The sequence below is a fragment of the Trachypithecus francoisi genome, unplaced genomic scaffold (assembly GCF_009764315.1).
Source record: "Trachypithecus francoisi isolate TF-2019V2 unplaced genomic scaffold, Tfra_2.0 Lachesis_group8, whole genome shotgun sequence".
NCBI classification, from domain to species: Eukaryota; Metazoa; Chordata; class Mammalia; order Primates; family Cercopithecidae; genus Trachypithecus; species Trachypithecus francoisi.
In genome coordinates, this window is record NW_022681473.1 from 38,233,495 (window position 1) to 38,248,643 (window position 15,149).

Sequence of the window (15,149 nt, forward strand, 5' to 3'; positions counted from 1 at the left end):
TGTAAAGGCTCACTCCAGATGGGAGGTCATGTAGGTATTACCATCTGACTTTTGGAAATAAAAAGAAATTCCATAATTTTGTGAAATAATGCTTATAGTTTTCCTCATTTACTACACAGGTGTCATTTCATTTTTTGCCTCTGAACCTTCATGAGCATCTTGGGGAGTGGAGAATGAGAGAACCCTTTCAGTGAGAACTAGCACTGTCTTCAGTAGCTCACAGCAGTTTTACAGAATGCTAGCTCAGCAAAAGGCACATGCTTCAGAGACCACAGCGCACGACACAATATTTGCAACCACAGTGAAATTGGCTCAAATAATTTACTTTGAAAAATTCCAGACTGGGGCCAAGATATAGAAAACTAGCTACATAATTTATAGGTCCCCTTTAAATCTTCTCTCAGTAAAATTAAATTCCACTCTTTTTCCTACTTCTTGCAACAGCAGTTTCCTGGCACTGCTGACAAGCATTGCTCTTGAGAGTTCTACTCCTTAGAGCAACGGAAGGCTGTTTGCAAACTCTGGATTAACCTGCCAACTAACTGAATGTAAAGCCATCACTCAGGAAGATTCAAAACAATCTCCACTCTGTTTTCCAGGTGGATTATTCCAAGGGCCAGAGCATGACTGGCCTGAGAGAAATCTGTTGTCCTTTGTGAGAAGGAGAGTGCAACACGGGCTTTGGGATGATACAATTCTGGAATCTAGTGCAAGCTTTTTACACTGCCTCGCCCTCTTTACATTGCTATCCTCTGTGACTGTTCCCTTAGCTTGCTGCGTTGCTGACACCTTCTCATTCTTCTCATCTCAGCTTAACTGTCACCTCCCTAAGGAGGCCTTCTCTGAACAGTCCAGTGAAAACGTAGCCCACTTCCTGTTCTCCCTCTAATTATTATCATCACAGTCCTGGGGTCATTTATTTCAAACCTTTTTTCTCCAACTATACCTATTTTGTTTACTTATTTTTTAGTTTCCCCTTTCCTCTAAAAGGCAAGTTACTTGAAGGAAGAACCATAACTACATTTGTTTTATGTTTGAGAAGCAGAATATTGCCATGATTCTCAAACATTTTTGGTCTCCACATCCCTTTATAGTCTTAAAAGTTGTTAAGGAGCCCAAAAAGCTTGTATTTAAGTAATTTTTATCTATTGACATTTACTATCTCAATAATAAAAAATGAGAAAGTTAAAAAATATGTCCATTAAATAATTTTAAAATATTAATAATAAATTATTACATGTTAAAATAACATTTTAAATAAGAATAACTGTTTTTCAAAACATACAAAAATAATTAGTGCCATGAGTGCCATTGTCATACTTTTTACAAATCTTTTTTATAAATCTTACTTTTTATAATCTTACTCTTTATAAATCTTACTTTTTAGAAATCTCTTTAAATCGCCTATTATATATGCTTCTGAATTCAATTTGTTGTGATAATTTTTGTTGAACATTAAGAAAAGTCAAAATACTGCATATATTCCTTTTGATACTGCACTGAAAATTTTGACAAGTAGTAATTTCTTAAATGTTAGTTGCAAAATGGACTCTGAAACCATAATTATGAAGTTCTCACACTTACATTATAACCCATGGTTTAGCACTTTGAAAGAATCATTTACTTGTGAGCAATTTTGTGTGGATTGATCATTTAAAAAACATTGGTTAGCTGAATTATGCATATCTTTCAAATGCTGACACTTTTCTATTTTTAATATAATCATTGATACCATGAGAAGAGTCTATTTTTTGTTTTGTTTTGAGACAGATTCTTGCTCTGTTGCCCAGGCTGGAGTGCAGTGGCATAATCTTGGTTCACTGCAACCTCCACCTCCCGGTTCAAGCAATTCTACTGCCTCAGCCTCCCAAGTAGCTGGGACTATAGGTGTATGCCACCACACCTGGCTAATTTTTGTGTTTTTAGTAGAAACAGGGTTTCATCATGTTGGCCAGGCTGGTCTCAAACACCTGACCTCAAGTGATCCACCTGCCTCAGCCTCCCACAACTGCTGGGATTATAGGCATGATCCACCATGCCTGGCTGAGAAGAGTCTTTATTAGGAAGCTATTAAGTGCACAGTGCTAAATACAAATTTTCAAAAATTCTAGTTTTTGCTTAAAAGCTCAAATTTTATGAATGGCAATAAATATTGTCATCTGTTTGACTTTGTAGTGACAGGCTCACTTCATTAATTTTGAGAAATTATCCACAAAATATGCAAGTGTGAGTGACCTTAATTTGTCTCTCATTCTTTGTAAAGAAAAAATGATGCTGTATTAAAAAAAAAATGCCGGGTGTGGTGGCTCACGCCTGTAATCCTAGCACTGTGGGAGGTTGAGGTAGGTGGATCACTTAAGCTCAGGCCAACATGGTGAAACTCCATCTCTGCCAAAACATACAAAAATTAGCTGGGCGCGGTGGTGTGCACCTGTAATCTCAGCTACTTGGAAAGCTGAGGCACGAGAATTGTTTGAACCCAGGAGGTGGAGGTTGCAGTGAGTTGATATCACGCCATTGCACTCCACCTTAGGTGACAGAGTGAGATCTTTTCTCAAAAAAAAAAAAAAAAAAACAATAAAACTAGTGGCTAGTTCATCTCTCAACTCAAATAAGCACACCAGTGCTTTTCCTTCAGACAACCATCATAATTTACCAGTAAAATAAAAGGCTTATGTGTACTTTTCATTTCATCATACACAGAATACTGAAAAGACATATATGCAAGTGTTGAAATGTTAATATGATGAATAATTTTACTGCTTTATCAAGTATAACATTAATGTCCTTGGCATTAAGAGTTTTATTGTTTTCTGAGTGTGTGATAAGCACAATGACTACCAGTACAGTAGTCAGTAGTTCGATGCCACTGCATTCATCTTAGCAATGGCACCAGCAGTTTATCTACAAATATTTTGCCTCATGAGAATAAATGTTGCTATGAAAAAGGCAAATCATGCCTTAGTGTTATAGGAAAATAATGTTGGCCTGATGGATCTCATGGAAAGATCTCCAGAGCACTCAGGAGATGGCACTTTGAGGACCACTAAAGCAGTGGTTAGTGGAACAGGTCTATGGCTCTAGACTCTCTGGGTTCATAACTATGCTGTATTCCTTGCCATTGTATTGATAGGTAGGTTGCTCTTTTCTTTGCCTCAGCTTCTTCATCGCTACAAATTTTAGTAAGCTGGGTAAAATAACTACTTCATGAATTGTGAGGATGAAACAAAGTCAAACATGGAAAAGTTATTTTAGTTTTAGGTTCTCTAGAAATATTTTTTCCTAATAATAGAATTTTTTACTTGTGGGCTTGCAGTCACGTTTTGGTACCTGCTTTACACTGACTGTTACTTTTTCCCAGTCTCTGCATTCTTCATGCAAAATGCTCCATCTTATGTCTCAATCTCGTCAGGCATGAATCTGAATAGCTACTCAGATGTGTCAATGACAGATTAACAGCCAACATGTAAGAGTTGCATTGTGCTTGGTCTAGTAAAATTTGCAGAGGAGAAAATGTGTAACTTTGATCTAGAAAAGTACTCATCAAAGACAATGCAAACCTGAGTTTGAGTAAGTTTCCAAGCTTAATAATCAGTGATGCCTCAGGCTTAATTTATATTAACAGCTGCTGAATTAGTTAGGACTATTGTTTACTAGTGATCAAACTCAATTAAAACTGTATAGGGACAAAAATCCTAGTGAAGTAGGTAGACATCAGATCATACATCTGAAGACATATTCATATTTTGTTATCGTTAATTATCTGTTTCTCTTCACTTCTCAACTTTGCTCTTCTTGATATTGCCCCACTTCTTAGGTTCATACTCGTGATGGTTAATATTGTGTCAACTTGACTGAATTGAAGGATGCAAAGTATTGAACCTGGGTGTGTTTGTGAAGGTATTGCCAAAGGAGACTAACATTTGAGTCAGTGGACTGGGAGAGGCAGACCCACCCTCAATCTGGGTGGGCACCATCTAATCAGCTCATAGCATGGCTAGAATAAAACAGGCAGAAGTTGAAAGCATTAGACTTGCTGAGTCTTCCGGCCATGATCTTTCTCCTGTGCTGGATGCGTCATGCCTTCAAATATCAGATTCCAAGTTCTTCAGCTTTTGGACTCTTGGACTTACACCAGTGATCTGCCAGGGGCTCCCAAGCCTTTGGCCACAGACTGAAGGCTGCACTGTCAGCTTCCCTACTTTTGAGGTCTTGGGACTTGGACTGGCTTTCCTGCTCCTCAGCTTGCAGATGGCCTATTGTGGGAGTTCACCTTGTGATCTTGTGAGACAATATGCATTGATAAGCTTTCCTTCATATACACATCTATCCTATCAATTCTGTTCCTCTAGAGAACCCTGATTAACACAGCCCCCAAGATATAGTAACAAAACTAACCACAAGCAGGTTCAAGTTCACAACACACACATGCTTAGAAACTGGTGGAAGGAGAACAACGCTTTCCCACCTATTGTAGCAAAGTCCTGGACAGAATTCTCACTGATATGCCCATTTCTTCACCACTCAGAGGACTAGGTTCTCTAAAGATTACCAATTAGTAATCACACATCTAGAAGCAAAAGATAAGACAGTCCTGCTATAATTATGTAGGCTGAAAATGAAAAAGGAATGGTTTCCCCATGAAAATTTGATATACTATTACCAAAACTGGGGAGGGAATTGTGGCAGGCAAAAACAACAGGTCTTTACTTAGGGCAGTATTAGACAAAGATTGTCATGTTACCATTACAGACTGAGTATATGGGTCCTATATTTTCATAGGACTGTTTCTTGCCACAAGAGTGACTCTGATAGAGCAAATCCCAGGCAATGAGGCAGGTAAATTGGGGTGTGTGCTTTAAAGAGAGGGACTTTGTATACCTTAAGATCCCATTAGTGAGTGGCCATTTGTCCCTTCTATGCAAAAGGAAGGTCTTCACATGACAGAATCAAACTGCTTTTTTCATTTCTGTCACTAAGTGTCATGTCCTCAAATGAGCCATTTTGTTTTCTTCTGTTCCCAATTTTTCCCTTTCATTCAGGTCAGAGAACACTCTCTAGACTTATTACTCCAGTGGCCATTCTTCCCCCAAACCCTTGAGTTGATATTTTTCCTGTTGAAAGAAAGCGTAGTTTAATGATGTGAGCATTGGTATATACAGGGGATTGTGAATTCTTTCCTCACTATGTCATCTTAGTGTTCAACATCTGTGAGCATCAGTTTTTTTGACTGTAAAATGGAAAAAGATATTAGCAGTTACGAATATTCAATAAGTTACTACATGAAAAACTTCACATATAAAGTCTGGCCAGGAACAGATATTTTCCTCCTCTGACTATCAACATTTTCTGAATGTGTATTGTTTCTAATTCTTTCATTTGAAATGCCTCAACACTGCTTCATTATGCTGAACTATCACCCTCTTCCAATTTAATTGGTGTTTCTAGTTCCAAGTATCCTTAAAGTATACTTAATCCCCATTTTCAACATGTATTCAGGAACAAAAAAACCTAAGGCCAAATTTATACGTATAAGCAGACCAGGTGACCATTTACAAGGTAGGCAACGACTTAGGGAATGAAAATGAGAGGGCCTCTTGTCCTAAGCTTTCTTCCCCACCCACTTGTCAATTGTAAGAAATTTCCATTTAGAATAACTTTCCCATTGAATCAATAAATCTTCATTATGACATTGTTTAGATGTAGATATTCATCTTGATAATGTAATTTATTGCCATTATTAACCAAGGGCAGCAAGAATTTGTTAATCAGATGAACCTAGAAAGCAGAAAGATTTAAAATAAATGGATGTAAGAACAGGACTAGAGCCTGTGGTACTACTCTGTAGAGATGGCAGGAGGTGGTAGTGATGATAGGGAAATTAGGGCTGACATATACATTTCTTCATTTATCTGTTTAGCCAGCATTTATTAAATACTTGTTTTGCACCTGGCCGAAGTCTAGTTAAGGTACACATTGGTTTAAAATGATAGGCAAATGCAGGGCTCTCATGAAGCTCACAGTATAATGAGAACAATTGACGTTAAGTAAGTAGTTTCAATAAAGGCTGGTATGTTTTATAATAAGCTTAATCTAGATACTTTAGGAGAGCATAGCTATAATACCTCACCTCCCTCACCCAAGGGATTCAGGTAAAGCTTCATGAAAGATGTGCCTTTTAAGTTGAGACCTGCAGAAGGCTAAGATGTGCCCAAAAAAGAAAAGGGAGGAAAATCTTACAGAAAGAGGGAATAAAGGATACACAAGCCAGGCGACTAAAAACAAAAACAAAACAATGCATGGTATAGTTAAGGAAATAAATCAATTTTGTATCCCTGAAATATAGAATACATGAAAAAATAACTAGAGATAAGGCCAGGGAAATAGGCAAGGATCAAAATCCCGTGAAACTGGATGAGGAGTAGGAAAGGGAGCATATGAGCCTTGCTAAGGAGGTTGCACTTCATGCTGAATTAATGCAGGGCCATTCCAAGATTTTAAGCAGAACAGTAGTATAACTGCATTTGCTTTTATCAAGGTCATTCTGGTTTAGTACATTGGAAGGCCCTGCTCTATTGTTTATCTCTCATCACATCTAGAACTGCTTAACTTCCAACTATATTTGTACCCAACCCTAGATTTTAGGACTAGTCGTATCTTTAGAAGGTGGAATTAGAGCATAATACAATACTTGAAATGCAGTAAGGACATTGTAATGCCCTAACAGTAAAATTTAACTTAATGATGCTTGCTTTGACTTGCTCTTATGGGACTTCCAGATTTCCTCCAATTGTCTCTCAGTTATTTCAGGGATCACCTAGGCGACTTTTCATGGGTATACTTAAGTATACCATTTATAGTTAGTAAATAATTTCTTCTACTTCTTTCTCTCTTCTAATACATTTTCTTATCAATTTCCTTGTCCATGTTGGTCTGTCAAAGAATCTCACTGACTTTTCTACCTCTGAGCATTTCCACAAAAATCCCTGCTATCTATCTGGTCTCCTAGTACTCCTAGAATTGCCCACATCAGCTGGGCACGGTGGCTCATGATTTCAGGAGTTCAAGATCAGCCTGGCCTACGTGGTGAAACCCCATCTCCACTAAAAATACAAAAATTAGTTGGGCGTGGTACATGTGCCTGTAATCTCAGCTACTCGGGAGGCTGAGGTAGGAGAATTACTTGAACCTGGGAGGCAGAGGTTGCAGTGAGCTGAGATTGCACTGCTGCACTCCAACCTGGGCAAGAGAGCAAGACTCCGACTTGGGGGAAAAAAAGAAAATTACCAACATCAAGGCACTAAAGAAACACTGTTCCCCCGTCATCCTCGCTATGTCCAAACTGTAGGATTCTCATAAACCTTTCATCATCCTTTATAATTTTTTTTTTTTTGGTTAAAGAGTAGGTTAGTGCTCTAAGAAAAATGTGTTGTGCTTTTATTCCAATGCTCAATTTATGGAAAAACTGAATAATACTCCTTTAACGTTAGCCAATATATTAACACACATACTTTCTTTTTTTTTTTTTTTTTTTTGAGACAGAGTCTCGCTCTGTCACCCAGGCTGGAGTGCTGTGGCCGGATCTCAGCTCACTGCAAGCTCCGCCTCCCGGGTTCACGCCATTCTCCTGCCTCAGCCTCCCGAGTAGCTGGGACTACAGGCGCCTGCCACCTCGCCCGGCTAGTTTTTTTTTTTTTTTTTTTGTAGTTTTTAGTAGAGACGGGGTTTCACCGTGTTAGCCAGGATGGTCTCGATCTCCTGACCTTGGGATTGGCCCTCTCGGCCTCCCAAAGTGTTGGGATTACAGGCTTGAGCCACCGCGCCCGGCCTCACATACTTTCTTTTTTTTTTTTTTTTTTTTTTTTTTTTTTTTTTGAGACGGAGTCTCGCTCTGCTGCCCACGCTGGAGTGCTGTGGCCGGATCTCAGCTCACTGCAAGCTCCGCCTCCCGGTTCACGCCATTCTCCTGCCTCAGCCTCCCGAGTAGCTGGGACTACAGGCGCCTGCCACCTCGCCCGCTAGTTTTTTTTTTTTTTTTTTTTGTAGTTTTTAGTAGAGACGGGGTTTCACCGTGTTAGCCAGGATGGTCTCGATCTCCTGACCTTGGGATTGGCCCTCTCGGCCTCCCAAAGTGTTGGGATTACAGGCTTGAGCCACCGCGCCCGGCCTCACATACTTTCTTTTTTTTTTTTTTTTTTTTTTTTTTTTTTTTTTGAGACGGAGTCTCGCTCTGCTGCCCACGCTGGAGTGCTGTGGCCGGATCTCAGCTCACTGCAAGCTCCGCCTCCCGGTTCACGCCATTCTCCTGCCTCAGCCTCCCGAGTAGCTGGGACTACAGGCGCCTGCCACCTCGCCCGCTAGTTTTTTTTTTTTTTTTTTTTGTAGTTTTTAGTAGAGACGGGGTTTCACCGTGTTAGCCAGGATGGTCTCGATCTCCTGACCTTGGGATTGGCCCTCTCGGCCTCCCAAAGTGTTGGGATTACAGGCTTGAGCCACCGCGCCCGGCCCTCACATACTTTCTTTCTTTTTTTTTTTTTTTTTTTTTTTTTTTTTTTTTTTGAGACGGAGTCTCGCTCTGCTGCCCACGCTGGAGTGCTGTGGCCGGATCTCAGCTCACTGCAAGCTCCGCCTCCCGGGTTCACGCCATTCTCCTGCCTCAGCCTCCCGAGTAGCTGGGACTACAGGCGACTGCCATCTCGCCCGGCTAATTTTTTGTATTTTTTTTAGTAGAGATGGGGTTTCACCGTGTTAGCCAGGATGGTCTCGATCTCCTGACCTCGTGATCCGCCCGCCTCGGCCTCCCAAAGTGCTGGGATTACAGGCTTGAGCCACCGCGCCCGGCCCTCACATACTTTCTTTTACAAGATAAATTTTTCACAAACCTTCCACAACTTGTTCAAACCTTCAACTTTTCCCTACCTAGCTTAAAACAATCCTTTAACCCTCTAAACCAGGCCAAAAAAAATTATTCACATTTCCATGCCTTCTTAGACTCTTTTACCAAAAACACATTTTCACTATCCTTATACATCTTGCATGTAAAACTCTTTTAGTTTCTCAAAGATTACTTAAGTCATATGAAATAAAAGGCATTACCCTTTTTACTTTTCTCACAAAATATTTGATTTAAGCACTTACTATTTTTAAGCCCATTAATTGGAGCACTTTTATATATAAACATCACACACACAACATATATAAATGCACAGACAGATAGAAAATCCAGTAGTTGTAAGGTTTTTCATTTAGCAGTTTTTAAGGTTCTCTTTAAAGCATGCAGTTTCTACCACTTAATTAGCAGGCACAAGTGGAAGGCAAAACAAATCTCCAAAAGTTAAGGGTCTCATTTTTATACCAGATCATAGATCCCAAAAAGAGAAACACTATGAAACAAGAAAATGCAATGATTTTACTGTGCATTTTATTTGATGACAATATTATTTGATGACAATATTATGCATATTCACTATGTCTGTACATCCAAAGAAAGAGAATCAGTTAGGGAATATGTTATTTGACAGAAGTCATATAAAAATGTCTAGATAGTACAGTGCAATAGGTAACAAACAAACATATATATTATAGATACATATATTATAACAAAAGAAAAAGTTTCTTTATACACATTGAGGTTCAAGTGTGTATCATTTAGGTATTCTTGGATTACAGGCTACAGAATATAACCCTGGTTGTTCTTAATAAAAATAATTTATTGGAAAGCTGACCGTTTCCATAAAGTATGAGAAACTTGAAGAACCTACCTCAAAAGAGACATAAACAAGTCCAGTCTAATAATCTAGATAACAAGAGAGTCTGACACTTTTAAAGGTCTGAAAGACGTAGTTACCATCTGTTCTCTCTGAGGGCTGCTACCTGTGAGGTTTCATCTATAGAGCAAGACCACTTTTGCTAGCCAAGCCTCCTCTCCCTCCCATAACCTGTTTTGCCATGATCCAAGTTCCTATTGCTTTTGTACCTTCAAGATGGTATAAAAGTATCACCCATTTTGCTTTTCTTTGAGTTTTTATATTTTACGTGACTCTGGTGCACACGTGTGCACATAATAAAATATGTATGCCTAAAATATGTTACTCTATTATCAATTGGTTTTATAAACTAAAATTATCAAACCTTCAGAGGAAAAATTTAAATTTCCCTGCACCCTGATTCATTTCAAGGTGTAATTTTCCAAATAAAATTTAAGTTACTATTGTTACCAGTAAGAGGAAGAATATATGCTTGGCACTATAAGGTAGTAAATATTACCCACCAAACGCCAGTTGTGCAAGCACAAGATAGCAAATATAGAGTACATGTGAGAAGAAGATTCAAGATTTTAGATACCATTAGGTACCAAAATGAGAAGAGTTTTTAATATATATATAATTTATATATAAAAACATTAATATAGATAGAGAGATGTATATATATATGTACATATAGGTACACACACACACACGTACACACACATACACCACACAAACACTAATTGTATTAGGAAAATTGGTCTTCCTACCTTGAGATCAGCATAGATAATTCCAGTATGTTTATAAACACACCTGCACTCTTACACACACACCCCCCCACATACACACTTCTAATTGATATGGCTCACTTCACCAGCTTGGAGCATAAGTAAGTTCATAAAATATACTATTTAAATAAATTGCTCAAGTCCTCATTTGTCTAACTTGGCAGGATGTCTCGTTCCTTTTGCTTTCTACTTTCTAGTTTCTGAAAACCCTGAGAGCTTACTTGGATCAAAGGGCCCAGTTACATCTGGGTTCCAAACATGAGGCAAAGAGAAACCTAAGAGCTAGAATGATATCTTGGCTAGTTTTAGTATGCCATCACTTCCATCATTTCTAATTAAGTCACTAATAAAAACTGACATTTAAAATTATGGTACATGCTTGTCACTACTGTGGTTACATTCTTGCTGTTCCAGATCTTTCCAGAAGCTACATGTGCTGCTCCCAACCCCACTCAATACCTACATGTAAGTGAAGGGAGTATGACCAGGACTGAGCAGATATTAAACAATATTTGTTTTTCTTCCTGGGTACACATTACATCTATATTTCCTAGCTTCATTTGGAGTTAGTTTGAGACTCTATAAACAGATTCTGACCAATGCAAATGAGAGGAAGCAATGAATGCCAATTTCAGGCCTGACTATAATACCTTGACTGATTGCCTGTGTTATTTCTTTCCTTTCCGTGGCAGATGTGGAGGTTATACATTAAAGATGATGATATCACAAGATGGAAGGAGCCTGGATCCCCGAGTGATAAATTGGAGGAGAGTTGCACAGGGAAGCTCTCTAGGAAAGCTGTCCATCAGGCTGGAAATGATACATAAGCCTTTATCCTGTTAAGCCACAGAGGTTTGAGGTAATTGTTACTACATCATAATCTATGACTAAAACAGAAAGCTCCTTTGAGGATTACAACTCTCCAAGAATATATTCACACCCTTAGTCATTAATTCCAAGGCATAATCTTTTTAGTAAACCGGCTTAGTTAGTCATGAGCTATGTAAAAGTCAGTTTTCTTCTCCAGTCATTGAAGAGTCCAGGCCAATAATCCAGATGTCTATTAGTCTCATAGCTAGTTCTACTTGGCAGCCTTCGGCACACTTTCCAGTTGTCACACCTCAGCTGGGAACATCTCAACCCATCGGAGAGAGTCTAATAAAATTACACCTCAAAAAACTAGTATTTGATGTTTCTATTTCTTTCTTCCCAGGGGGCTCATTGATTACTACGCAAATTTACCTAAGACATCCCCAGAGAGGAACTCTATATATCAAGGAGTTTTGTGGGGGCTTCCTCAGTTAGTAATTGAGAAACTGTATTAAATCCTTCCTCTAGAATAGGGGCGAACAGACTTTAGCCTCTAAATTCTGGTCAGTGCCCTGCTTCTGTACAGCCTGTAAGCTAAGAATGGTATTACCATTTTTAAAAAGTGTGTAAGTTTGTAAATGAACAAGGAGAAGAAAAAGGAGAAGAAGGAGGAGCAGCAGCAGCAAAGACCTCATGTGGTCCCCAAAGACTTAAGCCTTTACTTCCTGGCTTTACAGTAAAAATTTGCTGGCCTCTGCTTTAGAGCAATGGGTGAGAGCAAACCTTAAATTGGCATAATCATGAGGACTCAGTTAAGTGATATTTCCTAGAAAAAGAAAATTTACTCCAAGGTGATTTTCAGTGCCCATTCTTAGAAATAGACATACATGGAATTGCTTTTTAAGCTTCGCCTCACTTATGTATCTTGCTAAAATTTAGCAGTGTATATATGAATGTGAATAAATTTGGAAAGTTATATGCCAAAATATCAAAAGCCTCCCTTTTTGCATAGAAATGCTTCGTAGATCATTTAAAAATATATTTTTTTGCCATCTGTGGTTTTCTAATTTTTCTCCAATAAAAATATATTACTTGTATTATTTTTCAAAATATTTTCAAAAAAGAATTGTATGTAATTCTGGGTGAAATTAGAAATAGGAACATTAACATACGAAATGTATGTAGAGGTTAAGTCTTATGAAAAATAATTTAATGAACCATGGGAATTTCTCCTGGAGATAAGAAAATTCAAAGGAGCTGTGATCACATCTCTGAAATATCAGAAAGAGCCATCAGGGGAAAAAGGAATTTAACTTATTCTATGTGATAAGAAGGAGTAGGAATAGAACAAATTGGGCAGTTCATAGGGAGACCAGTTTCTGTTTATTATAAGAAAGCTCTTTCCAAAAGTCAGAGCAAGCCAATATTTGTGATTGTCATGAAAGGTGTTGAGAAGTACATTGGATAAATATTTGACAGGGAAGTGGTAAAGGAGATTTGATCATACACAACAGGACTAGACAGGGGTCTTTGAAACTATTTCTAATCCTATGTACAAGCAGACAACACTGAGTCTCTGAAAATATTGCAAATCTCAGTAATGCATCCTATGTCTACTCAGGTCACATACAGTCTGCACATCGACATAATGCCCAGTCATTACTCATCTTTTTCTAGTTATTAATATATAACATTTCTGGAACCAAATTCACGGGGAAGAATCAAACAATCTGATTGTATTCTAACCTTGCACTGACAAGAAATCTTCAATAGAAACCTGGTACCTGACATGCCTCAGTTCCTACCCAGATAGCAGGAAGAAAGAGAAGGCAGGCAGACAGTAAAGGAGTAGGAAAGAAATTAGAGGAAGGGCACAGGAGTCGGTGTGATACAACCAGGGCTCTTTTCCCAGAACTAAGACAAAATTACCAGGTGACTATATTTTCTCTTCAGGAAAATCAACCCTATCTTGCTTCTTTCCATTGTTTCTGGACTTTGTGTGGATTTTTTTTTTTTTTTTGTCTTTCTGACTTTTTTATTATTTTAAAAATATTTTTCTTGTCTTAGTTATTTAAAAGTGATCTAAAGAAAAGAGTAATGTATCCAGATGGCAGTGTTAAAGCAACCTGGAGAAAGTAGCTAAGCAAGTTGTGTGATCAAAGACAGCTTCTTTTTTGGTATAATTAAACACTTTTAGGGGGAAAAAACCCTACAGAAAAGAACAGAGTTAAAGGTGCAGCCATTGGCCTTCTACCCAAAAGTCAGAAGCCAGAACAGCATATAATCAGCCTCAAAGACTAGGGACACAAGAAACCACTAAAGCAAATTTTAAGATTGGTCTTTTTTTCCTTGCCCCCAAACGCTGCTTAAGATTAATTACAGGATGTTGATGATGCTTCTATGTCCTTGGAAGTCACTTCCAATCTCTGTGCCTCATTTTCATCTGAAATAAGATTAGAACTACTGTTCGTAACCCAAAGTCACCGGGATCCTTATGGCTTTAGGAATACAGGATAATAACAAAAATTATTAAATTGTTTTTAATTATCTCTAAAAGCCTAATGGAAAACATAAACCATGAAAGTAATCGAACTGTTGAGTGTCTGCTTTTGTTTAACATTTATCAATGCATTTCGAGCATATTGGTTTATAAAGGTGATGAATAGTGCTGTCTACTAATCATTTAACTTATACTTTATAAGTTAATTTATTTATTGAACTCTATAGGACTTGCTGGGATATAAATGGTGAAGAATGTTGGTAACCAAACATGGTCACCCTGGTCATGACCTTTGTCAAGCTCTCTATTAAGTGAAAAAATAAATGAAAGGAGTCTGTACAGATAAAAAGATAGAAAACTCCAAAGTAGGCAATTTCTAATTGCCCCTCAAGTCCTTATATTCTTCAGTTTTAGGTTTTTAATTTCTGTAGCCTAAATTTGCCATGATCACATTTCATATTGTTCATTCAAAATTAGCTTCCTAGGATAAACTTGGGAAATCCCCTCTCCTGCAAAGGAGAAAAGGGTGACATTTATCATTACAGAAGCAGTAAAATTGACAACCAGCCTTCTTTGACTATATGGTAGGTACCATTTAAAGAATAAAACAGCTTTTGAAAATGTAAACCCCAGTCCTTTACTTTGCCAAGGTTTTCCCTCTTTAGGAGGGCCAGGGCTGGTGTTCTTAAGCATACAACTACTTCTTTATGTATGTTTCCATGAAGCTGTTTTTAAAATAGAAACATTTACTTTGGATCTTCTTGTGAGCAATGACAAGAATGGAGTTGACAACTACACAGAGAATCTCAGTGCCCACCTTTTCAAACTCTAGACGTTTAAGTGGCCAAAGTGTAATCTCTTTCTTTCTGTAATGTACTATTTCAAGTCTTTCACATCTGCCATTGGTATTATTTTAGTAATTGGATTTTTGGCCTTCCATCTTACCATCTGACTATAGCAGTAAGATAACTCATTCTAAGGCATAGTTCTAAAAATACTTCCACTTAAAATCCTTCAAGGGCTTTTCATGGAATACAGAAAGAAGTGAAATCTTCTTAGCCTGGGATTCAGGGCACTGTATGTTCTGGTCTGGAATTATTTTTAGACTTTCTTCCCATTGCAATCTCCTCTATCTTTAATTCTAGCAATAATTCTGTACTTATTGTCCTCCATTGTATCATGTACTTTTCATGCCTCCAAGCTTTTGTTCATGGCGTTCCCACCAACAAGATTTTACTTTATTTTCATTTTGAATTTTTAAAAATTAAACCCTTTGGGGACCAGCTGAAATATTTCTTAAAGACA

The 15,149-nt window shown here is 38.0% G+C and overlaps 1 protein-coding gene and 1 long non-coding RNA gene across 2 annotated transcripts in view; one reads left to right on the top strand and one right to left on the bottom strand.

Moving 5' to 3' along the window:
* The window catches only part of LOC117080798, a 72,376-nt gene that overhangs the window by 36,439 nt on the left and 20,788 nt on the right, over window positions 1-15,149 (bottom strand). The window lies entirely within an intron of this gene.
* SLC5A12 (solute carrier family 5 member 12) overlaps window positions 11,231-15,149 on the top strand; it is an 88,966-nt gene continuing 85,047 nt past the window's right edge. The window contains exon 1 of the mRNA XM_033206093.1: window positions 11,231-11,393. The gene's annotated coding sequence lies outside the window, so the exon portion shown is untranslated. The remainder of the gene's footprint in view (window positions 11,394-15,149) is intronic.